Source organism: Dreissena polymorpha, chromosome 4 (assembly GCF_020536995.1).
Source record: "Dreissena polymorpha isolate Duluth1 chromosome 4, UMN_Dpol_1.0, whole genome shotgun sequence".
In the NCBI taxonomy this organism is placed as follows: Eukaryota; Metazoa; Mollusca; class Bivalvia; order Myida; family Dreissenidae; genus Dreissena; species Dreissena polymorpha.
In genome coordinates this window covers 59,241,803-59,252,523 of record NC_068358.1, presented here as the reverse complement: position 1 = coordinate 59,252,523, position 10,721 = coordinate 59,241,803, and positions in this window count along the sequence as shown.

Genomic DNA, 10,721 nt, shown 5'->3' with positions numbered 1-10,721 from the left:
GTAACTCGTGAAAATTTATCAGCAGTAAAATTTTAATCGAAGACCGTGAGACACTTGTAGGCAAATGAACGTTTGCCAATACAATTGAAAGAAATGCATAAAACACTAAATAGTCTAGTAGGAGGTCCACGGTGCATGATTGGAACCTTTTTTTAAACATGCTGATGATATTCTACATTGTCTTGGGTAAAAGAAAATGTTTATTTCTTCGAAAATTTTTATGCCCACGGGGTCTAAATCCAAGATGGCCGCCAAGATGTCCGACATATGAAATAACGTTTTTTCGCAAATGACACACACAACATATATTTTCCATGATTTTGGTATGCTGTTTAATTTATGCAATTGAGAACAAATTATTCTTATTAAACAGATTAGTTTTTTGGTGCAATTATTAAACATTTTTTGCGAAACAATGACTATATCAATGAAAAATATTTACAAAAACACACGTGTTTTTGTGCTAATTACATGTTACTATTTGTACCTGAAAAACAGTCAAGATACAACTATCATCCTAACTACATTTATACATACCTATGGGACCTAGGAATATAATTATACAATAGCTCATGTAAATATGATCAATAATTGTGATATAAAAGACAAGAAAAGTGGGTGGGGTAAATGACAAATATAATGAAAAATGCTAAATGTGCATATTAATATATTTTGAGATATACTAGGCTTGGTAACTTGATATGTTTATGTATTTGAATTTGTTTGATACTTTTAAGTGCATGCTCATTGATTTTAAACATAAAATACAGTTCTATTATAATAATAAAAGTAAAGATAAAACATCATTTATTAATAAAGGGTATACCATTCTTTCATATTGAGCTCTAGTAGTATCAGGGGCTCACGATGCATGATTCTAAGATTTTATTTGAAATGCTGATGATAATCTACATTGTCTTGGGTAAAAGATTATTTTTGTTCCCACGAAACTCATTGATCACATGGTGTCTAAAGCCAAGATGGCTTAAAGGGACTGTCAACCACGAAGACGAAGAAAAGAAATGTTGTAAAATACCGATTTTTTTTACAATTATTAGTTTATATTGATTAAAATATCACGACTGGTTTATAACATTACTTGAAAAAAAGTTGTTAAGTTTTCATATTTTCAGTATATTCGGTAATAAATTTTACTGGATATGTCTACCAGGTTAACTATAAATAACGCCGGTAGATAGATCATCATTGTCACGGGGTTAACCCAGGAATGCAAATTGTGCATTCGTAGTGAATTGTTTATATTTTATATATAAAATGATCAATCTACTTGCCTAGCCTATAGTGTGTGTATCGTTATGTCACCTATTTTCGCGATATACTTTCGATTTCACATCGCGGAATTTTATTACCAAATATACTGAAAATATTAACTTTTTTCAAGTAATGTTATATACCAATCGTGATGTTTTAATCAATATAAACTAATATTTGTAAAAAATACGGTATTTTATAACTTTTCTTTTTTCGTCATTCGTGGTTGACAGTCCCTTTAAGATGGCTGACATTAACCTATAAAATACTGTGTTTGCACAAATTGCATGAACAACATCTAATTTCCATCATTTTGGTTAGCTTTTTTAATTTAAGCAATGTAAAAGATATTATTAATAAAAAAAGAATCAACTGCTGTTGATGAAATATAATGCATGTAATGAAAACATGATTAAATACACATTAAATCGGTACAAAAAATTTGATGTTTTTGCGTAGGATATTTTTCATTTTTTTCCTGAAAAGCAATTTGGATGATATTAACATGTCAACTACATATATAAACCACAAAGAGACGTTGGAAAAATATATTATTTTATGTGAATTTATCATCCGTGAGTATTATATACAAAAAAGAAAAGTGGATAGGTCAAACGGCAATCTGAATAAAATCGCCTTATGTGCATGTGTATATATTTTAAGATAATTGATCCATTTTATACGCCCGTTCAAAACGGGACGTATTATTAGATCACCATTGGCGGGCGGGCGTCGTCCACAGCAGTGTCCGCTCCCTAATTCAAATAGTTTTCATCCGATCTTCACCAAACTATGTCAGAAGTTGTATCTAGACAATATCTACGTCAAGTTTGAATATGGGTCATGACGGATGAAAAACTAGGTAACGGGGTCACTTAGTGCATTTCAAGGATTAAGCATGGTGTCCGCTCTCTAATTGAAGTAGTTTTCATCCGATCTTCACCAAATTTGGTCAGAAGTTGTGTCTAAATGATATCTAGTTCAAGTTCAAATATGGATCATGCCGGGTCAAAACCTAAGTCACGAGTAATTTAGTGCATTTCAAGCATTTTGCATGTTGTCCGCTCTCTAATTGAAGTAGTTTTCATTCGATCTTCACAAAATTTGGTCAGAAGTTATGTCTAGATGATATCTAGGTCAAGTTTAAATATGGATTATGCCGGATCAAAAAATAGGTCACAAGTTGTCCAAAACATTCAAACGGGCGTATCTTGTGACAGTTTGGCACTCTTGTTAAACTTGAAATGTTCCCGGATATACGGATTTGTTTTCATACTGATTAGTGCATGTACATTGCATGTTATTAGAATCTAATTCCACTAACTCATAACAGTATTTTTAATAAACATAGGAAAACAAGATCATATAATTGTATGCACTTAGCTTAACGTTAATATCCCCCAAATAACACACACTGTTGTAAGAAATCACTTAAATTATCAAATAAAACATAATTGTTTCGAAAGAAACATTGTTATCTTAAAAAAAAAACTGCTAAAGATGCCTTTTTATGAATGTATTTATTTCTTTTTGACGATGCGAACAGCGCAGCATCGTCCAAGGTTTGATAATCACCTAAAAAAATTTCACAATGGCAACCTATGTAAAAGACCGAGCCAGTCCGATTGAGATAACTCGGTTTTTCAGTTACTTCCTTTTTGCATTCGCCACTGCGTAGGCATTGATAACATTCTCCTAGCAGAGTTGTCGTTCGTGTTTCAACATTCAACAATGGCCGCCACCATGAGAGTCTCGATTCAAAACTTTCTTACTGCATAAATTGGCTTGTTTCGCTATTTAGAAGCTGTCATTTAGGATAAATGAATTATTTATTCACTAAATCTCCGCTTATGACAACAATAGTTGGAATTCGAAGGATATATACTCGATGTGAATGAAGGACTTTCTGGATCGTAACAGCTTGACACGGCAAAACTGGCATACTGGTATTTTTAGTTATCAATGTAAGTCAGTAAAGTCACATTGTGCTTTATAAATTGTATTCGAGCATTTTGCGACTTATTGAATGACTATGATACCCGATATCAACATTTCATCGGGGATTTGCATATCACCAAGCTGTCCTGAAATTCAACATTGATTTCAAACTCTTTACTGGTTTGAATACTCTTTCTTAGTGTTAGTACTTTTTATCATTTTAAAGTTAAATGAACTGTGTCACAGTAAAAGAGACATTAAGGCGATTGTGGCCAGTTTGGATCTAGATCAGCCTGCAGTCGCTTGAAAGCTGTTTGCTTAAAAGCGTTTTTCTGACAATAACAAATAATTTAATTGGATACTGATTTGACTGCACTTTTCCTGTGACCTGGCTCAAATAATAGAATTGTCATTTATCAAATTATTTATTTGGAACATTAATCAATTGTTTTTCTTGTCCCTCGGGATCAATGACTCCAGCACTTTCCTGTTGAGAATTGAATACTGCTAAAGGCGATGCTAGGGGCCGTGAGAGATGTTGCACCTTCCAGTATCGCTCGATTGTTCATTGTCGGCTCGGGTACTACGTGAGAACCCCGAGTTCTCTTAAGTATACTTACATGTATCCCGGGTACGGTAAATATACTAAAATGTACCCAGGAAATTTAACCCTAAATCCGTCGTTGTCGACTATTTTTTTGTAATAATTATATATACACATCAGGGCTTAACACTAACTGTTTTTTTCAACTAGCCCGTTCGGGCTAGTTAATGCAGAACCTACTAGCCCTGACCAATCTTTCACTAGCCCTGACCCAAGTATTATAAAAACCTTTATATTTATCATTCAACTTGTATTTTCTTGTGCTTGGAGATGCGCAATTATGATTAAATCATTCTTATTAGCTTGCCTTACTTATGCTATTGAATTCAATATTCATCTATTTAAGACATCTTTTTGTAATCTTCACGCCATTTCTGGAGAAATTTTCTAGTTTTTTTATTTCCTCATACTTTTTCTTACTTTCCTCCTTCCCTTTTCTTTTTGTATCTGAGGAACCCCCATCCCCACCCATAAAGCCAAACTTAAACGACGACATGAACTTTAAAACCTTTTTTACATAGATTGCCGGGTTACCATCTTACAAGAGATGGTAAGCGATTCTTAGCAAAATAACGTGTTACGGTAGTTGTAACAATTGTACTGGGTTAACTCTCTACTAAAAGCCGGGATCGACCATTAATATTAGTTTTGCTAATTGAATTGCGTAAAAAATATTGTCAAAACTCTTCTAATCTAAATAAAGTCTCTATCTTCCTCTAAATGGATTTATTAATCGTCTAAAGGATGGAATAACTTTTCCATAATGACAACAAATTAAAATTATTTAAAATTGATAAATAACTATTAATTTTAAAGTTACTTTGTGTTAATGTCGAGTTTTATACCTTCATCATTCCGGACGATCCTGGGCGATCCCGGCTTTTAGTTTCAAACGTATTTTCATTGAGAAAACACGTCACTTCGAGGAAACCAATCAAAAACCGTGTCTAGCGGCATTCCGTTAAAAAATAGGTACTGACGTGTTTTACCAGGAAAACCGCCGGGGGTTTTCTGAAGTGTCGGCCTCTTTTTGATTGCAATCAGGGGGTTCCGAATCTATTTCGAGATACGATCCGTTTGTTGTCTCCAAACTCACTCTGGGATTTAATTGTCATCTGATCGTACTGTATTAAGATTTTTGCATCTTTGAAAAGCTTATTTAAAACGCAGTTTATTGATATAGAACATATAATCCCGCCCAAAATACACACGACCGGTCGGGCATGTTCCTGGGACATTGGCTAGCCCGGACCAAGGTACAGGCAGTGAATGTCGTTCGGACGTGCCTTAGTGTTAAGCCCTGCACATTTATGTCAATTTTCTGTAGAATGGCCTCTATTTTATCGGAACACATACTCAAAAAGCATGTTGATGCAGTGTTTTTTTAAGAGAAGTGTGTTGAAGATAATCGGTTGCGCGTTTTACGACATCGGATTTTGGGCGCGAATACAACTCTGGTACAGTCTTATATGGACCGAGTACAATTACGTTTATTTACCGTTCCTGGGGTACATGTAAGTTTACTTAGAGTACCCAGAGTACATGTTAGTATACTTAAGAGTACCCTGGGTACATGTAAGTAGTACCAGAGCCGACAATGACCAATCGAGCTCCATTATCCCTCATAAACCGACTCAAAAAACCGAGTCGGCAATATTTGACTTAATTTTTGGTTTGGTTGCTCTCGAGGGATCGAAAATTTCAGAATCTTCCTAAAAACCCTACGGGTTTGATCCCCAGAAGCGACATTGAAAACTAGCATACTTTGTTATCTAAAAGGCTGCTAAACCTGATATACAATGATAATGTGAATTTTCTCTCACATGATGTTCATCAGTCATATTATATAAAAACTTACAGCAGTAGTAAACAACTGGACAATAATTAATGAACGCATCTTTCATTTGTCTTTGACACTTTGATTTTGACATGGCCTAGATTTAAATATGTGACTGGACTTTACCAGCACTCTTGTAACAGAGCTAAAGTTTAAATGTACCATTGAAGATCACCGAAATCCAGATTTGCTATTATAGACGTGTGGAAAGTTTTAAGGGTGTGACAAGTAAGCTAAAATTGGTCATTACCCAGAGGCCACAACTGATCTATGACTGTATTAAAACAAGAAAAATCAGTGCCTGATTTAGATTTACTTTGACAGTTCAATAAAAAACTAATTTCATAAGCCTGGTAACAGTTTAACGGTAATGCTACCAATGTGTCACACCAGGGCCTTGAATTTGAAATCTAGGACATGCATGGTCATTTCTTCATGAAATAAGGACACAAAATTGTATTTTAAGTCCTTAATTGACCTGGCTATAGTTCTCAGATTATTTTAAGCTCAATCAGTATTTTTATATCATTATTTATGCTTTGTGTATTGTAAACATATACACAATCATGCAGTTACATGATAGCAATAAATAATATCAAAGCTACCAATACTATAAAGGTCATTGACAAAGCCTATGGTCAAAATGTGAACACATTGAGTGTAATCGCCCTCTCGTGCCAGCAAAAACAACACGTTGACAGGTTGTCATTTTTGACAGTTCTACTTTCACTTTCATTTTGTGATATCAAACTATTAACAATTATGTGGCTGAGAAAAATATCGCCATTGCTTTTTATGCCCCCGGTATGGTGGCCTATATCAGTTGAACTGTCAGTCAGGCAGTCAGTGTGTCAGTCTGTCCGTCCGTCCGAAAACTTTAATGGCCATAACTTTTTTTAATATTGAACATAGCAACTTGATATTTGGCATACATGTGCATCTCATGGAGCTGCACATTTTCAGTTGTGAAAGGTGAAGGTGAAGGTCATCCTTCAAGGTAAAATGTCAAATATAAAGCGTCTGTCTGTCTGTCCAAAAACTTTAACATTGGCCATAACTTTTTCAATATTGGCGTGCATGCGTATCTCATAGAGCTGCACATATTGATTGGTGAAAGGTCAAGGTCATCCTTGAAGGTCAAAGGTCAAATTTTGCAATATTGAAGATAGCAACTTCATATTCGGCATGCATGTGTATGTCATGGAGCTGCACATTTTGAGTGGTGAAAGGTCAAGGTCATCCTTCAAGGTCAAAGGTAAAATATATGGCTTCAAAGCTGCGCAGCAGGGGGCATTGTGTTTCACAAACACAGCTCTCGTTTAATATATTTTAATATATTTTCTGCACATTTCTTCAAAAAACTTACATCAATACACGATTTTCTTCGTTAATTCAATCATTCCTGACAGACTTGTGTACATATTTCGCTTACATTTTGACGCGCGTAGGTAGGACCGCATTACCGCTTCCGAAATGTGTATTCATACTATTGCCTTCGAGGAACTTATCTGATGTTTGACGGAAAGGGCCGAAAATGTGCGAGTGAGGGTCAAGTTCCCCACAGGTACTACTTTCCCGTTCCCCCAATTTTTTTTCCGTACCTAAAATTTTTCGTACCCAATTTTTTTTCGTACCCATTTTTTTTCATCCCCAATTTTTGTTCGTACCCAAAAAATTTTCGGTCCCAATTTTTTTGTTCCCAAATATTTTTTCGTACCCAAATTTGTTTTCATACCCAAATTTTTTTCGCAAAATTTTTGTACCAAATTTTTGTTTCGTACCGACATACACAATTGTGGCGATTGTGGTGATGTAGATAAACTTAACTTGATGCTTTTATATCCATCCTCTCAAAAGCATCGTCACACCAGTACTGTCAGTACTTTGATTTTGGAGTGGGTGAGGGTTAAGTGTCAATGCTGTTTACTAAAACTGATGCACTGCATAATACACAATTGTGAGACAAACCCTTGGTCTTTACTAAATTATGAAGTTTCTATATTGTTCTTGTAAAGTATACTTTTTTCTATGTGTTTATAGGAAACATATTGCATTCAATCACGTTTGTAGATTAAATCTTATTACGTTGAGCAACCAAAACAGTTTGTATGGCGTGTGTATTTTGAAGTTAACGAGGTCTGAGGCTGAATAATGTGCGGACACGAAGTCGGTTTAATAACTTCTACTAAATTAACTCACTATACTTTTTTTAATCAAATAGGAAACTATTGATAAATTGTCAACATACATAAAGAGTTAGAGTTGAATGTGAAGCTATTGTGTATCTCATATTTAGAAATAATAAGAAGAAACACAAGTTTTACATTTAAATCCGAACGAACAGTATAATACTAAGCAAGCGGTTAACACTGTATCTTTTAATGTAGAACAACACATAGCGACAATATGTTTAAAATTTAATTAGGGTTGAGAGACATTAAAACTAGATGTTTGTTTGCATTGATCTGTCAGACCCTATATTTTATGCGTCGTGAGTGAAAAGCGGTCATCGTGTCAGAATGGTCAAAGCATGCTGTTAGCGTCAACATGCACGTTACATCGAGCACATGTAAACGTTTCCTTGTAGCACAGATTCCCATCTACCACAGGGGCGATTATAGGTCCTAATGGTCGGTCAAATGGTTCAAGCATATTTCGAAAAAACGTGGATATTGTGAAATATTTCTTTAATTTCTGTCTGCAAAACCCATGTTGCAGGGAATGGAAGTTGTTGTAAATGTTGCAAACTCTTGAAAGTGATTATGTTTAATAAGTTGGTTTTATTTTATAAGATCTTGTCTCAAATTTAAAATTAGGCAATTGAGTGCAATTTTACGAATATTAATTTATCAATAAATGTACAAAACCATACAATCACCTTCAATTTGGAAATGTGAGCAGTTTTTTGAAGATATTAAATAGTTTAGTTTTGGACAAAAGAATCGCAAACCAGTTAAAAACGCGCAGACCTTTATACGTTATTATGAACATCAAAGCAGCGGATCGCTTTTTTGCCTGTGTGAAGAAAACAATCCACCCAATTATCTCAGTGATGACATCAAGCAGTTTCTTTCAAGACATTCAAAGTGTAGAATTAACTTAGACATTGGTTTATTACCGACCTACAAGATATGTTTGCATTTTCCAAAAGAGCGGGATCAAATGCAAAGGAGATGATGCTAAGAACAGAAAACGAAAATAAGTTATTCCGTAATTATACAGAACACACATACTTTCCATTCAAATAAGCGAGTTTTAATAAACAATGCCCCTCTAAGTCAAACCAAGTCTGCATCCTGAATAAAAAAAGACTGTTCAATATATTTCCAAACCGTTTACCGGTAATACCCTTTACACCCAATAACTGAATCCCGAATATTTTGAAAGTATGTTATTATCTTAAATAAGACGGTTTATGACAAAAACACGCTACTTTTCTCTGACGAGGTGAGTTTTATACCTTACTCAAACGGTTATTTTACGAAATGACACGATTAGACGAATCATAATTGAGTTATTGGTACAAAACAACCTTGCAAAACAACTTTAATCATAGGGTGAAAACTTCATTCTTTCAATAAAGACCTATATTAAGGCACATTTACCATATATTTCGTGGTTTTTTAGTTGGGAGGGGTGGGGTTAGGCGCAGATTTGCCCTATAATTACATTTAAATTCGTGCACAAACCTTATGATATATAAAGTCTATTGTTGAAGAGTGTTTGATGATAATGAAAGTTAACACAAAACTTACATACAATTTACTCGGCCAAGTAAGCGTTTCCTTGATCATCTTGAATACCGGAACAGATGTGCCATGAACATGTTTTTGTATTATTTGCGTTATTAACATGCCTCAGTGTATCTTTCTTACCGTTTTTTAAGTTGTGAGATCAAGATATCTTGCTCAAGAAAATAAGTTAGTAAGTCCCGGGAACAACATAGCTTACTCGTGGTAACGACATTAAAAGTTGTGAAAAAGAAATAAATTGTTCCATCAAGGTATTAATGTTAGACAGCTAGACAATCAGAACACTTGTAATTTGCTTAACGCATGTATAAAACGACTGATACAAGCAAAAAATGTCATGAGTCTGTATGAAATGAATGGGATATGCTCGTGCATTTTAATGCTTTTATAACTGCGTGTATTCTGATTGGTCTTTACCACGAATATGTTATCATCAGTGTAAGATATATCATTCCCAAGACTTAAAGTTGTTCCTGTGAGTCAGCTATGTCGTCACCAATACTTAGGTACTCATTTCCTAGACTTGATTCACAAGTTAGTTATCTCCTTCACTCGAATTATTATTGCAGCTCATGTCTCACATTATTTCATGTATTGAAGCGTTTGAAGAAATATACTTATAATCGGAAAGGCATTGATTTTTTAAATAGTATTAATAATCTCGAAGAAATAAGCCGTACACAATTTGCATTCTCAACTAACCACTCTATGTACCAGTCTTTGCTATATAAGAACTCGCTTAATTAATCCCGTATTAATACAAAGCGACATGCGTTTATTGACTGTATTTGGAAATGATTGTCTTGTTTATCTAATTCAATAAACACCCGTTCGAACGAAGACGCCAGACATTGTGTAATGTTGTCCTCTCTTATCTATTATAAAGAATGAAGTTATGATCAATCTAGGCAGTTTTGGCAAAACACTTGGTTCGGAATACCTGTATGGAAAAAAACAACAATTGGCTCAATAAACTGTTTTGAAAACACACACCAACAACAACATGGTATTGAAAATCCTGTAAACATAATAAGTACAAAAAGTAGATGATCTAAAAGATGTAAATTTACCTCAGTTAAGTTAGACATGTGTGCCACCTCCGGATATAAGCGCAACATTCATAACACGGGCTAGTCTTTTGTAAAAGATGCAAACATCTCTAGTGCATTGATAAAAAAACATATTTTGTTGACGCTTCAAATTTTATATTCAGATGTAATAGGTGGGTTGTACTTTCATATTTATGTGCACTCACTTCTGTGCACTTAAAGGATAAATTCATCTTCGCTGAATCGCATTACATAGCCGGATTTTACAA